This window comes from Mytilus galloprovincialis, chromosome 12 (assembly GCF_965363235.1).
Source record: "Mytilus galloprovincialis chromosome 12, xbMytGall1.hap1.1, whole genome shotgun sequence".
Lineage (NCBI taxonomy): Eukaryota > Metazoa > Mollusca > Bivalvia > Mytilida > Mytilidae > Mytilus > Mytilus galloprovincialis.
The window spans coordinates 25,510,863-25,526,618 of record NC_134849.1 but is presented as its reverse complement, the minus strand read 5'-3'; the positions used below and the strand labels follow the sequence as shown (position 1 = coordinate 25,526,618).

Here is a 15,756-nt window from a genome sequence, read left to right as displayed (position 1 = left end):
AAAAATATTCATTTCAAAACAAGTATTAAAAGTTGTATAACGTAGAATAGGTTTTGTCATTCAGTTTCTTCATATTGAACTAAATTCCACTATGATGCTTTCTTTATGCGAGTCATGTTTACTGTCGAATAATGATACTATACTTTCATTTTCACTGTAAAGCGATTCATTAGTATTGTATATGCGGTGCATTTTCACTATATGATTATTTTTTTATCTGTTAAAGCCTTAGTTTAGCCGACTTGCTCAAAGAGCGAAGGATTTGATAAAGTTTAACTTGCGGAGGAAAGTTTGATTTAACACTCTGATAGATTCAATAGAAATAACATTTATTTCAAATAAACCATTTAATTTCTTTTAAATACATGTAGTAGGGATCTTTATCCTTGGTTTTATTTATCCATTTCCATGACACTTCATCACTAATGACGTACATCTTGATATAGATTAAACCGTCTGGTTTTCCCGTTTGAAAGAATTTACACTGGGGCCCTTTATTACTTGCTGTTCGGTGTGAGCCAAGACTACATGTTGAAGACCGTATTTAGACCTATAATTGTTTTACTTTTATAAATTGTGAATCGGATGGAGATTTATCTCATTGTCACATATGACATCTTCTTATATCTCAGTATCTATGGCTCAAACCGAAAAGAAAAAAAAACACACTGCTTTTCTAATATATTTATAATAGGCTTAATACTAGTTTGTCAAATCGTACAATTTTGCCTAACCGGTTACTCGGGTAGTCGTTCGACTGATAAACCGGTTTACCGGTAGTTTTAGTTCATGTTTGAGAGCCTTACCTATAATACACTACAAATGTTCGTTTTCATAATACGATGAATTTTTTTAAAAAATTAGAGAATTGAAATGGGGAATATGCCAAAAAGACAACAACCAAAACCAAAGAGCAGATAACAGCCACTCATGAGTCGTTTGTCCTTTACACATTATACATGTTATAAAGATTGTCTGTGAGGAATACTGGCGAAGTTTGACTTTTGATAATCTAATACCACCGTATATGCTATGGAGTTTTAAATATCTTCATATCGAAAAAATAAAAAAAAACTTCTTGATCTCGTCGAATTAAAATGATTCTTTCGCTTTCTCGTGATGTCTCAGAAAATAATGTGGGGTGTTTCAATTTGAAATTATTAAGCCAGTTGCATCAAGTATACATTATTTACATTCACCTTGATTTAAGTACATTTTTTTTAAATTGACATTTCGTTTATAGTATGACAAAGCCTTGCACATTCAGATGTAGGTCTACGCAATATTAGATCAAAAATAAAATAATGTAGTAAATTCTAAAAAAAAACAGTGCGCTTAAACTCAATCTTTTACTGCAAAAAAATATAAAAAAGAGGTCTTTTAAATGTTTGTTAAAATCAAGGAAAATGTAATGTTAAGAATACAATATGACATTTTGAGAAGCGTTTCTGTTACCAGTTTGAATAGCTATATATTTGATAAAGAATGAATGAGGAGTTTGTATTTCAATTTGAAAATATCATAAATACTTACGTCATCAACTAAGTTTTTTCATTTGTTGCAAGTCCATTTATCACATAAATCTACAATAAAAATTCCTCGCATCTTCAAAAATTCTACATCAATGATAGCGCTAATAATGTTAATTCATCGCATCTATAGTTATAATGGACCGTTTCAATAATCGATATGCTCTATTAAGTTGCTTTTATAACACTTATTTGAACTTTAATGCTATGTTTGTACATATGTTGAAACTTAGCTTCAAATCAATTATTTTGGTATTTTCGAAACGTAAACAAATACAGTTTTCCCATGATCCTTTATTCTACTATAGACATACTCGCATATGATAGTGAAAATGAACTAGCTGGATTCGCACTTTATATACACTGTGTAATTTGTATGCAAGTATCATACGTCTGGATCTTATTGTTCAGTGGTTGTAGTTTGTTGGTGTGGTTTATAAATAAACTGATCATAGATACCAGGTTTGAAATTTTGTAGAAATAGACTCATCAGTAACTCTCATAAGTGTTTCTCTTGCTTCTCGTTTTTTTTTTATCTATTATTTTTTCCTGTTTGAATTGATTTACATTAGTCATATTGAACCCCTTACTATATTGCTTTTCGTGCGAGCCAAGGCATCGTTTTAAAGTGCGTACTGTGACCTAAAATTGTTTATTTTGACGTTGATTGAAAGTTGTGTCATTCTCACGCATACCACATTTTTTTATTTACATTGGCATTTCGTTCTGTTATGTTACGCGTCTTATAAGCAAAGGAACTACGCTAAATATGCAAAACTTTAGTTTAAAATAAAATGCGGATATAAATACATGTGTTTTTTCTAGGTGCTAATGACGTTTGTACACTTAATCTATTGGATGTTGGATGTGTAGTGATTCATATTTTTGTCTTATAAATTATGAATTATAAATATGTGTTCCAGTGTCATTTTGCTTCAAGGATATAAAAGTATCTGTTCAAGTCTACTTGGTGTTTTTGTTAGATGTACTAGTATTATTGGTAGCAGGATTTTGCTATCCCTGTTGGAAAAACTACTAGCCCAACAAAACTGACCTGCTAGCCCTAGAATGCCTTACAAAATTAGAGTTTGCTGCAATAACAATGAATTCTATAAACTTAACAATTTTTATCCATTGTACCGTAGAGTTTTGCAAATTGGATACCAAAAACTTATGTCAGCAAAAAATATCCCATTAGCAGATATATTCAATTAATCGACAATTGAATATTCACTGAATATTCTGATATATTAAGTTGACCAAATCCGGAGATGATACAAGTCTTGACCACTGCTATACATGTGTATATAAAAGGATTGAAGGGGTTTTTATCAGATACATTTTGTACATCATCACGTTTGTGTAAAAGAATTAACTAAATAAGATATCTCGAAATTGAATAAATATAATAACGGCGTGCCATACACATGTTTCAAATTAATATCTGACAAAGTCAGGTTTCTTCTGTCAAAAGGGATTCACATTTATATTGCAATAAATTAATCAAAAGGAGGTACAATCAGGTTGCATAAGCAATTTATAATACCACCCCCTGTACAGACACATCGATATTGAAAGTACGGGATCCACCCAGAGTTATTTGTTCTATTTAAAAACTTGTACAAAATCAGTTTAAATTCTGGGAATCCCGGATAATGTAGTCGAATCTGATAGGCTAAGATAGAAAAGTGATGAGGGGGCTTCCCCTTTTCTATTTTAGAAACGCCAAGATTTTTGTTACTAGTCCGTCGGGCATATTGGGTTACAAGTTGTGGTTGCCCGAGGTCTAAATGTTGTAGTCCCGGGCGTCGGGCTGGTGGATTTCTTTACCCCTGGTTGTACTGTTACACAACTGTACTAGGTTAGGGGATGGTTTAGCGCTCACAGACATGTTAACCATACAACATTCTGTATGTGTCTGTCTTTCGTTAGTGTCCTCTAGTTCGGTGGTTGTCGCTGGTTCTTGTTTGTCATATTTGGTTTTCGTAAACTGTTTTGTTAAAAATTAGGCCGTTTGTTCTCTCAAAAGAATTGTTTCATATTCTTCATGTCAGGGCATTTTAAAGCCAACCGTATGGTAGGGGTTTTCTCATCGATCAGGTCCGTACGGTTGACTATAATTGCTTATATTCACTTCATTTAAACTTTGGTGGATAGTTGTTTAATTGACAATCATACCATATCTCCTTATTTTTATAAGTGTGTTTTGTTTTTTAAAATCATTTTTTATATAACCGCAAATTATTTTTTATATAACCGCATATAACTGTTGTGGTAGTTACAATATATATATTTGTACATATATTTTCTAATATTGATCTCAAAACAAGGTTAAAAACGTTTGAACAAAGCAGGTTTTGTCTATTTCTTTCACAGTAACACCATGCACAGTTGACCCGTGTCAGAACAGAGGAACGTTTACATACAGTAATAACAGTTCGAAACCATCATGTGAATGTAGAGATGGTTATTCTGGAAATAATTGTCAAGGTAATAATGTTTCGTTAACCTCACCAAGCTATGCATTTGAATAATAAATCAAGTAATTGAATGCACCAGTAGGGTTTTTACCCATTTACTTTTTATACTAATTTGTAAATCTCTCTAGCTGCCTTAATGGTTTGCCTTGAACGGACATTAACTGCGATAACGGTGGTACCTGTTTGATAACTGGTGATATACCAATAAATAAATGTCCAGATGGAGTTTCTGGAGAATTTTGTCAGAGTAAGTATTCTACATTTTGACCACTTTGTAGTTTACAGATTTCAGGGTTTTTTGGCTAACTTTTTTTTTAATTCTGTTAGATGTTACATGTTAGATTTATCTGTAGGTAAGCTTTTGTAGTTAAATTGATGGTTTATGTCTTTTAAAAATGGATCAAAATATAAGACATTCCAAATTACATATGCTGCATTCCTTAAAAAGATATATAGACGGTAGAATAATTGCTCAAAAACATAGAAAAACACGTTATATCCTTACTTCTTTTGTTCTAAGCAATGAACATTTGGTCATTGAATGTTTTTGGTTCCCACTCCTTATAATTGATTTTCGTTTAGTATCAATATCAGTAAAGTGTGTGCTCTAAAATGATCACCAGTGCTATGGGCCGTCTTAAACATGCAGTGAGGTGAGGGTTTTTCTGTTCCGTGTTCAGGTCTCACTGGGACTTTGAGATGAAGGCCAGCAAAGAAAGCACTGTTTCTTTGCTTTTTGTAAGTTTTTGATGTGCATTTACTGATATAGCGTAATGGATTAATACCCCATAACCCTTGTTTTTCTATTAAAGTAGGAAACATCCATACCAATCAAAATAAAAATAATGTGGTTTAATGTTGTTTATTATTAGCATTTATTTGTGTTTTGATTTTCCTTATATGGATATTTTTCCAGTATCTTTTGTAACAAATATTTGAGCTTATAGATCATAGATAGTTTTGAGCTTTAGAAACGATTGGCCGTCAATTTTTACTTTCATTTTGTTAGATTTTGGTACAATGAAACAATCATAGAAATATAGCTTTTCTTGTCATATTTTATAATCCTGGTACCTTTAATAACTATTTATATAAGGATGAACAATCAATTCTGCGAAAAGTTTCAGATATCGAAACAGTAACATGCAAGTATTGTCTTGTATATGTATAGTTGGTTAAATAATTATAGTATAACTAATCGAAGTATTTGAATATCAAAAATAAGACAACGCGTGACCGAACGACGCATGGATTAAACGAGTGCGCAGCACGAGTTTAATCCATAGCGGCGTTCGGTCACAAGTTGTCTTATTTTTGATATTCAAATACGGCGATTAGTTATTCTTTTTATTACATTGGCAAATGGCCTTTTCTTTATGAAATTAATGTAGAAAATGTAAGGAACTATATATTTTTCCTACGCATTGACAATTTGTTTTGATCCGACGTTATCGACGTCTTGACAACGCCTATTGTTGTATGACGTCAGAGAGTGAAATAACCACGTTTATTTCACATGTGAAATTATCGGTTTTTATCTAACTGGGAAATCAATGTAATTCATTGCAACCAATGTAATAATTACAGTTTGACAACCCTAGAAACATTTTGTCATGTATTCTGTTTTTTCCAGTTCTTTGATGATCAAATACCGGAAAGTATTCCTTCATAAAATTAACAATCATTACAAAAGCATACATAAATGGGTATTAGTTGATACATTTGATAACAATTATTTTTTTTCTTTGTAGTTCCACCATGCACCAATTCTCCATGTCAAAACCATGGAAAGTGTAATATTTTGGAATCCGGGTACAATTGTACTTGTGTAGACTGGTTTTCGGGAGAAAACTGTACCGGTAAGTCAAATAGTACATTCTTTTAGTTACTTCATGTATTTATGTCGGGCAATTATACACAATAGAATTGTACTCTAAAGTGAGATATTGTAGCTAAAACAAGATACCAAAGTCAAATACAAACAGACAATGCAATGACAAAAACGAAAAATGGCGTGTACTGTTTGTCGCTACAATATATCAGTGCGCTTTGTTTTGTCAGCTAATTTGTTTACGTTACTTTGACTTACTCCCTAAAGGGCGATTGTCATTTAGTCGTAGCTTATTAGCTACTATACAACGGTAGATCATTCTACAAATGGTATCATGCTTCAGTTTACGGACCTGCTATAAACTGCTATAAAAGTACCATGCATGATGTAATGTATATGAACGCCAGATATATGTCTATCTGAGCTCTAGTGAGAAAAATGCAGATATATATAATTCATAAGGTCCAAATTTTGCCAATCTCGGAGTATAGTTTTTTTTTTTATTTTACTTTTTCCCTATCAATTGACGGAACAAGTAAAATACAAACTGTCATATTCCTGACTTTGTTTAGATTTTTTCCAGAGAATATATTGAGTTTTGATTTTGTAAACATACATCACAGCTAATTAAAACTAGCTTACAAATAACATACAAATAATACTAACAAAGAGGCCAACTAAAACGATGGTGTAGTAAATAGTAAATGCTGTCCTCGATACGATCACATTTGTTCAAAATCACTAAAAGCATCATTTTGGTTTAGTTCTAATGTATAAGTTGTAAAAATATAAACAGCTATAGTTCAAAACTGACAATCTATATAATCAATTGCATTAAATTAAACATTAGGCAGATATACTTTTAACCATTTCTAGAAATTTTGAAGATGCTTTACTTAACAAATAAAGAAAATTGTTTTTAAATTTCATTTCTCGTACTCTTTTGGAATGTTAATGTAAACATCATTGTTTCAGATTATATGTGTGACTTTGAACTCAACGATCCGCAATTGTGCGTGTTTGAACAAGAATATTCTCATAACCGCCAGTGGCAAAGAAGATCCGTAAGTGTGACTGTTAAAATTATCACAATTACATATTTTCAAAGACAGTTTTTGGAAAATTAAAAATATTTTTTAATTTAAACATATTAATTTATAGTGGATTGGGAAACAAGTTTCGCAACTTATATTAATCCCTTTCCACTTTGCGGGTGCGAGTGCTGCCTTGTATCGGTTTTAGTCCGCTCTTTTTCAAAATCTACAAGGGTGTCTTTAACGTGCAAGAGATATGGCTCTCTCTTAACACGGGTTGGCCATTTATCGTCCCCTTCCGACGGACTATCATCGTTTCCTCAAGACCATACTCGCAAACGGTGTCAAGGGAGAGCCGAAAATTCAGTCCCTGAAATTTTCATCCCGAAATGGGAATCGAACCAGGAACTTTTGTGTTAGTAGTATGATGCACTAACCACTATACCATGGCGCTCTTTAAAATATAAAATTATGCGTGTCTTTACTTACTTGTTCTACATTGTTGAATCATTCAAAATGTTTAACTTCCGGTAAGCTCTGGTGGCGTTTGATAGATTGTGGATTTTTTTAGTTTTTTAAACTTTTAAACATATTTTTGGAGTTATGATTATTATTATGGAAACCCAGCGTCACTATCACAACAAACAAGTAAGTATATCGTACATTAAATTTTGATGTAAAACAAAACAATAGATTCATTCGTCCTATATTCTGTATGGATCCAAATGCCAGGAATGCAAGATACGACAGTAGTATACCGATGTTTTGAGAGAAAAAAAATATAAAAAAACGAGGAAACGCAAGAATTTTCAATGGACCGCGACAAGGTGAGTCGACAGTGTAACATTCCTCGTCTTTGAAATTCTCTCTCAGAAAAATGGCATTAAAAAATGGACCAAATACGTTAATTAGTTGATGAGATCACGATTCAAAGATTTAAGACCTCGGAAACATCCCTCTCGTTGGTTAAGACACAGGCAAATGTATCGGCAAACCAATTTGTGATTACCTCGTTACCTAGCTGAATGGTGATTTTTTTTTTGCATTTTCGTATAATGCTAACGTATCGGTGACTATTTATTTATCCTCCATATAAACCTTAATCAGTAACGCCCCAAACCCAACAGTGTTAAAGCAAAGAGTGTATTAACATGTGGATAAGTTATGAGCTATATGACAAAAAGAGACATACAAATATTAATCGAAATCATTTGGGGTCGATTTTTCTGGAAGGCGTTTGAACCTTTATGAATTTAAGAAAGGTATGTGTTATAAATTTAGGTTTAATCCACCATTTTCTTCATACGAAAATGTCTGTACCAAGTCAGGAATATAACAGTTGTTGTTCATTCGTTTGATGTGTTTGGGCTTTTGATTTTGCCATTTGATTAGGGCCTTTCCGTTTTTAGTGATTTTACTTTTTTATACAGCATGTCAGTACTACAGCACTGAAGAAGTTAAGATTGGAGAAACTCAAATACTTGAAATACTTATCCTGTCATAAATCGTAATATTAAAGTCGTTTATTTGTTTCAATCTCAAAATAAAAACCTAGATATTACATGTATTAAGAAAACTTTCTAGTAGCAGAAGTACCAATACATTAAAGTCCATTGGGATATATGGGGTGCAAACACTCGCTGGCATATGGGTAACTGAGAGACAATATCTCAGCACGATATTAAAGACATTAAAGAACTAGGGCGGGAAGATAATTATTGTGATTGTCTTTGAGATTTAGCCCATGGACTGTGTATTATGTGAATATAAATACAAGTCTGCTATTAGTTGGCTACAATTTGAATTCCTTCTTGCTGTGATATCCACTCGCAGATTCAATTTACTATAAAGATATATTGTCCATGAAAAATCTATAATTTAAAAGTTATTGTGTTCTAATTTTTTCTTGTTGGAATCAGTGTAGTTTGTCACATTCCAATTAATGTGAACCACAGGCAATTTGTTTTCAGGGTAGCATTCCCAGAATAAATGTGCCGATTCGAGCTGCTGATGGAAAATATTATAACTCTTTGTTTGCGGATTATAATCCGGCGTCCACTGTACCTGTACGATTTGTTTCAAGGAATATAATTTTAGGTAAACATCCAAATAACAGTTTTCAAAGTGCATTTATAAACCACTATGGGTCAAAGCAAGGAAACGACAGTATTATCAATTTTTTAGTTGACTTAACTTTTAGTAGCCAAAAGACATATTTTCACAATAAACAGCTAGGAAGATGATTATTATATCGGTATGTTGTCCTCCTAGGACTACCAATATCTTGATGGCAAAAACTATTACCAGTAAGCAATTATTTATCAGTTTTAATCATGTCTTTGCTTGTATTAATTGTATATTGTTTTTTTTGCTGGAAATGAATGTTATCGAATGTATGTGGTTAATTTACACATTGATGTGTCGACTACTATTTAATTGAATACGATTGCGTTGTGATGTAATATACATATTTTGATTGATAGTTTATAGTGTGTCTTACTATGTTGTGATGTTACATTATTGTGTCAGGTTGGGTGAAGGTTGACGCCTATTAAAACGTTTCAACCCGCTGCATTTGCTTGCATTTGTCCTAAATCAGGAACCTGATTTGCAGTGGTTGTCGTTTGTCGATGTGGTTCATAAGTGTTTCTCGTTTCTCGTTTTCTTATATAGATTATACCGTTGGTTTTCTTGTTTGGGTGGTTTTACACTAGTCATTTTGGGGCCCTGTATAGCTTGCTGTTCGGTTGATCCATTTCATCTTTACCAAAATAGCCTTTAATATAAAAAAAAAAAAGAGGTGGTATGATTGCCAATGAGACAACTGTCCACAAGAGACCAGAATGACACAGATATTAACAACTATAGGTCACCGTACGGCCTTCAACAATGAGCAAAGCCCATACCGCATAGTCAGCTATAAAAGGCCCCGATAAGACAATGTAAAACAATTCAAACGAGAAAAATAACGGCCTTATTTATATAAAAAAAATGAACAAAAACAAATATGTAACACATAAAACAAACGACAACCACTGAATTACAGGCTAATGTCTATTTCTTAAATTCTAATGTCCACCTCTTATGACTAGAAAAATTATATAAAAAATTTGAATACCTCTACTAACAAATTCAAAAAGGGAGAATAAGTACTTATTATCCATAATCCTGCTAGGAATGTTACTACTGCTGTTATGAATATTTGACAATGACCTTTTGATTTCTGTTTCTAGACTCGGCTAAATGTTTATCATTTAAGTACTATCTATATGGTCTTCATCTTAAAGTTTATACAAACAGAAACATATCGCTTAGCTTGTTTGGTGATACAGCTGTGAACTATTGGCGACTTGCTATCATTTTGGTTCCTGTCGAGACTAACAAGGTAGGTAAAACAGTAATTTGATATAGATATAGATCTCCAACTTCAAGAAATAAATTTGAAAATGAAGTACATTAACAGATTTTTATCTCATAATTTAAGGTAGAAAATAATGAGCCAACCTAGCCTTAATCAAGCAAAATCATCTTCGTTATACAAAAAAAAACCATGAAGCACCAAAGAAATAAATCCGCAATAACAGTCATCTTAAGCTTGCATTGATAGATAACGGTTAAAAATCCTTTTTTATTATATTATAAAATTTCCAAAACACAACGGTTACCGTAAATATACTTTTATAAATTTTTCTACATTCATGGTAGTAAAAATTGCTTCACAGCTATAACTCAGCAGTTTTTATGAAGTACGTGATGAATAAAGGTAATAGGCTTTCTTTTCTATATGATTTCAAAACGAGAAAATCATAGGTGATAAAATAAATGTTTTAAAACTGTCTGAAATGTCATATTACTATCCTAAATTTACAAGTAGAAAGAAAAACGGGTTACTTCGACACCTGATCTTCCGTGTTCAAAAAATAAAGTACAATAAATGTGTACAATATTTAGAACTGTATAAAAGAAAGTTATTTTAAAGAAACTAATGACTTATTTTTTAAACTGGAAATTTGTGTAACTGTACGTAAAAAGTGACATTTCCACAATACGCGATTAGTGGAGAGAAAACCTGTTAAACATGTGGGATAACAAGTCTAGTCCTTTTATAAATATGGTTTATCATTTTCAGTTAAAAGGTAAACAAATTCAGACTGTTCCGTGTGTTCACATTTCTTTAACATCCAATAATAATATTAAATAAAGTTGTGTTGTTACATGTTTCGACATTTTTTTGTTTTCAGATCACATTTGAGGCAACATTTGTATATGACGATTATTATAATCCATATGCGGCAATTGACAGCATGAAAATATCAGATTGCTTGATATAACAAGAACATTATTCCATGTATGAAATATCATCAAAGATACCAGACTTTTATTTCTGTATGCCATACATGCATTAATAGAAAAAAGTTTATCGGATGAAACCAAGACCTTGTTGATAAATATTCCGTTTCAACTTAACAAATAATACACAATGGTCTTGAAGTATAGATTCTGGGTACTTGTGCATCCCGTCATTGTGTTATTGTGCTATAGTTAATTTTTGTATTGTTGTATTTCTTTTTAATTATGTGATGTGTCTAAATAGTATTTTGTGTTTCTTTATTATATATGTGTTTGTTTTTATAGTGATTATGATTATAACTCAATTTTGACTGGTGTACCCCTATTTCGACATTTTAACATATTATGTCTATTTGTTCACACGTCGTTGTAAATAAAAAGGTTTAGCTCGCTATAAAACAAGGTTTAATCCACCATTTTCTACATAAGAAAATTTCTGTACTAAATAGGAATATGACTGTTGTTATTCATTCGTTCAAAGTGTTTGAGCTTTTGATTTTGCCTTTTGAATTATCCTAAGAGATCGGTAAGTATGTGATTTTACTTTCGTCTACATTAGACTTATCCGTGGCATTCGAAACAAAACCATTAAATGGCCAAATTAAAATTGAAAAGTTCTGTTTAAAGTTTTTGAATTTTCTTCGGAGTGCGTTTTTTTGTTTTGTTTGTTATTTTACTTGTTGGTAGGACTAAGAAAGCCTTTGTTGATGTAGTACTAGTAAAACTTGGACTTTTGAATAATTAAATGGATGTCTACGAGAAAACCATGCAAAATCCAAAAAAAATTATGAAAGGGGTTGTGGAATTTTCAGCTGATTTTGGGTTCCTAGTAAAGTATTAAGTACATCTAATAGTTCTATGGTTAAAAAATGACACTTTATCTCAAATTATGTGAATCCAGGGCAATTCTAGTTTAGTACCAAATTTGCTGGAAAATGTGGTTGAAAATGGACATTTTTGGTTTTTTTTTTTATTGAATAGTTCAAAGTATTATATGACAAAAAAAATTGTTTGGCCTTAAAATTCAGACTTTCTACTAAAATAAACTGTAATTTGGATCTTATTTCAACCTTTATTTTTGTTTTTATTTTTATTGACATAATTGTGTTTTTCTTAAATTTGAAATCAGCCTGTACTGAAAATGTCCATAAAACCTCAAAAGTCACTCAAATTGAAAAAATATTTTGTTAAATGTTATGGTTTACTACAAACTAGTATTCCTTAACGGGATTTTGGTTGCAAATTGATATAAGCTTATTTGAATAAAAGATGAAAAACTGAAAAATATAGCTAAAATTATCTCCCTTTGTAAAACTCTTCACAATAAAAGGTAGATTTAGTGTCAATAACAGAAGGAGGGAAATCAACAAATGTGCAGAAGGATAGGAAATAATGATATTTTTGATGAATATGGTGTAGCCAAAAACTGATTTTTATTGAAAGAGTGTAACAAAGACATAGCAAACCATGTGGCAAAGACATTCCCACTTCCACTGGGATAAGTCTGATCCTGATCAGATAGTCTCGACATGACTCATGAGTCTAGACTAGCACTATCATGTCTAGGTTTCAGACTCACATTTTAAAATGCATATGCTGCAAACATGGACAGGAGTTGGATTGCAGTAGACAAGAAGACAAAATGAGTTGCTGCCATCCTTTCATGACCCTTCCAAATCTAGCAACGGAAATTTCAAAAGCAAAACTTTCAGTTTCAGTTGGTTCTGGTAAGTTTGCAACACAAATGAGAAGAGAGAGATATTTGCTAGGAAATAGAATGTTCTCACTGTCTCACCATCAGCAAGGCTTTCTCATCAGCGAAGAAGAAGTCTAAAATTACTTCTGTATTAAAAGGTCATCAGTATTGAAGACAATCAAGAAGATTACAAATGTACTTGGCCATTTGATCAACATAATAATATTTTCATTTGTCAGAAATTGTTTCTTAGATTGACTAACTAGTTTTATTCATTGAATTATTAGTAAATTACCTTTCATAGTTCATGTAGTTACATGTATGTAAATTCTTATAAGATAGTATGGAAACAATTTAATACTTCCCTAAATTCTATACCTAATGCAACAATTGTCTTGTGCTGCTAAGTCAATTAGAATTAACTTTTATGTATGTTTATAATAATCTTATTCTTGCATGTAAGCACCATTTAGTGTTATTGTATCATCTTCATTGATTGTTAAATATAATACTAATGCTATAAAAAATAATAACATTTATGATCATTTATACAGATTGAGATATTTAAAAATGTATCAATGCTAAAAGAGAATTTATAAATTTAGACCTTTTTTTAGGAGAATTTTAGAAAGTACTACAACAAAAGCAAACCAAGAGTATATGCTCAAATGCACTATTAATTCTCTCCAGATAACCAAATAGATATATGTTTATATTTTATTAAATTGATGAAGTGTATGTTAGTTTAAATTAATATGTACATGCAATTTTAAGGTTTTAAAAATCAGCATTTTTGTTGGATTATCTCCCTTTGTACAATAGAAATTCAGATTTTATCCACACTGTCTCAGGTACTCATGATCAAAATGACTTATATGGTAACCAGCATGCAAGTAAAAGGTTGCAACCTGTCTTAATTTTGTCTACCTGTCAGACACAACTGCTGAATGTCAATACTTAAGATTTTTCAATATGATGAACTTAAAATTGAATTTCATATCATTTTTCAGTAACCAGAATACAACTTTAGTAATTAGCAAGCTGCAATAACCAAAAATGGGATTACTAGGAAGAAATGAATGGATTTTACTCTTTAAAGTAATAGGGACAAGTGTACTAAAGGAATTTGGAATAAAAAAAAATACCAAAAAAAAAATTGTCTTTGGCAGCTCCCCCCTTTTTTTAAGCCTTATGCTTACTATTGTTTGTGACACAAAAATCCATTTCACTTTGAATTTTCTATTTGATTTACCTATATTGCATGTTACAATCTGTATAATTCAAGTATTTATTTTTGAATGCTTGGTTTCATTAAAATATGAGACTTTCCTCAATTTATTGCGAAAATACAAAAAAAAAGGGGGGAGGCTATCTAAATGATCAATAAAATCTATAAAATAAATTTGCAACCGAAATCCCTTCAAAATATTTTGAACCAAAGAAAATGCAAAGCATTTCTGAAATTTAGGGTAAATTAAAGCGACTTTTGGGCTGTAGTGTCTGTTTTAGTGTGATTAGATGAAAAGGCCATATTTTTTATCATTTTATGTGTTTTGCCACACCCTTATTTTCTATATATATCATTATGTTTAATAAAATTATGTGATTTAGACTTCATACACATCCTATCTGTGCTATTAAATTATTTAAACACTCAGAAGTATTATAGTATTTATTTCTATTTGAGAAATTTATGAAATCTATGCATTTCAGTAAATGCATTTATAAATAAACTCGAAAATACCCTAAATCCCTATCGTTGCCATGGTTACCAGCAGTGTAAGGGCTTCAAACTTGCATGACTTTCATATGAGGTCAACCTGAACATGTCAGCAAAGTTTCATCAAAATCAAACAACTTTGCATGGAGCACCATCTGCATGGTTTTCTCATAGATGCCCATTTAAACATTTTAATAACAGTACATTAACAGGAAATTGGCAAATCAATGATAGTTATGGTCAACACGAAAGTGCTGACTACTTGGCTGGTGTTTCCGTCGAGATGTTCACCAGCAGTGTAATCGACGCAGTGTTTGTAAAAACTCATTTAGGGACGACATCAAAAGATCGATGTAGGATAAAAAAAACTTAAATCAAATAGTTTGGGGGTGGAGGGGGGGGGGGGGTAAAATTCTGCAAGTTTTGTATATCTAAAATCAATTTTATATATATAATATCCCTATTGGTAAATCAATTTTTCCCAAATTAAGTTAAGAGAGTGGGTGGGTCAGTGAAAAAACTATGTGAATTAAGTTTTGTATCCTACATTTACTTTTGATGTCGTCCCTTAAGATATTACATTCGTACGCCGTACAATTTTTCCGTTTACATAAGGCAAATCAGTAGCGCTCGATTCAAAACAATTGAAAGGCTAAATTAAAGACATAGTTGCAGAGAATCAAAACAAAAGATTCTCAAAGTTGTATTAACTACGGCTAACACAACCTATAGCTACATCTGGCGGTAGACAAATCAAAAATATTCTACATATATACATGTAAATTGAAATAGTTCAGAAGAGGAAGGAAACAAAACAACAACAAAAAAGAAAGCGTGTATCAAATCTGTAACGTCATCAGGAAAATAAGTATATATATTGTATGTCTCACTGATCTGTCAAATATTAAAAGACGTCTCCACAAAACAATGCCCCATTTGGAAAAGATCTTAAAAAAGAGGGGAAAGAAGCCAAGGAGCACTTGAAACTCATAAGTCGATATAAATGGTTAAGGCAGCAACCATTTGATTTTCTGGGGGGGGGCTATGGTTTTTTTTTCTGTGCAAACTTTTTTTTTCGCCTTCAGCGAAGAACAATCTATTTTTTTAGCGACAAAA

The 15,756-nt window shown here is 31.7% G+C and overlaps 1 long non-coding RNA gene across 1 annotated transcript; it reads left to right on the top strand.

Annotated features, from left to right (window-relative positions):
* The first annotated feature begins 5,795 nt into the window (after nucleotides 1-5,795).
* LOC143055065 (uncharacterized) lies at nucleotides 5,796-8,965 on the top strand. Its single transcript, XR_012971932.1, has 3 exons — nucleotides 5,796-5,868; nucleotides 6,816-6,904; nucleotides 8,845-8,965. It is a non-coding gene; the product is annotated as an uncharacterized LOC143055065 (long non-coding RNA).
* Nucleotides 8,966-15,756: the final 6,791 nt, after the last annotated feature.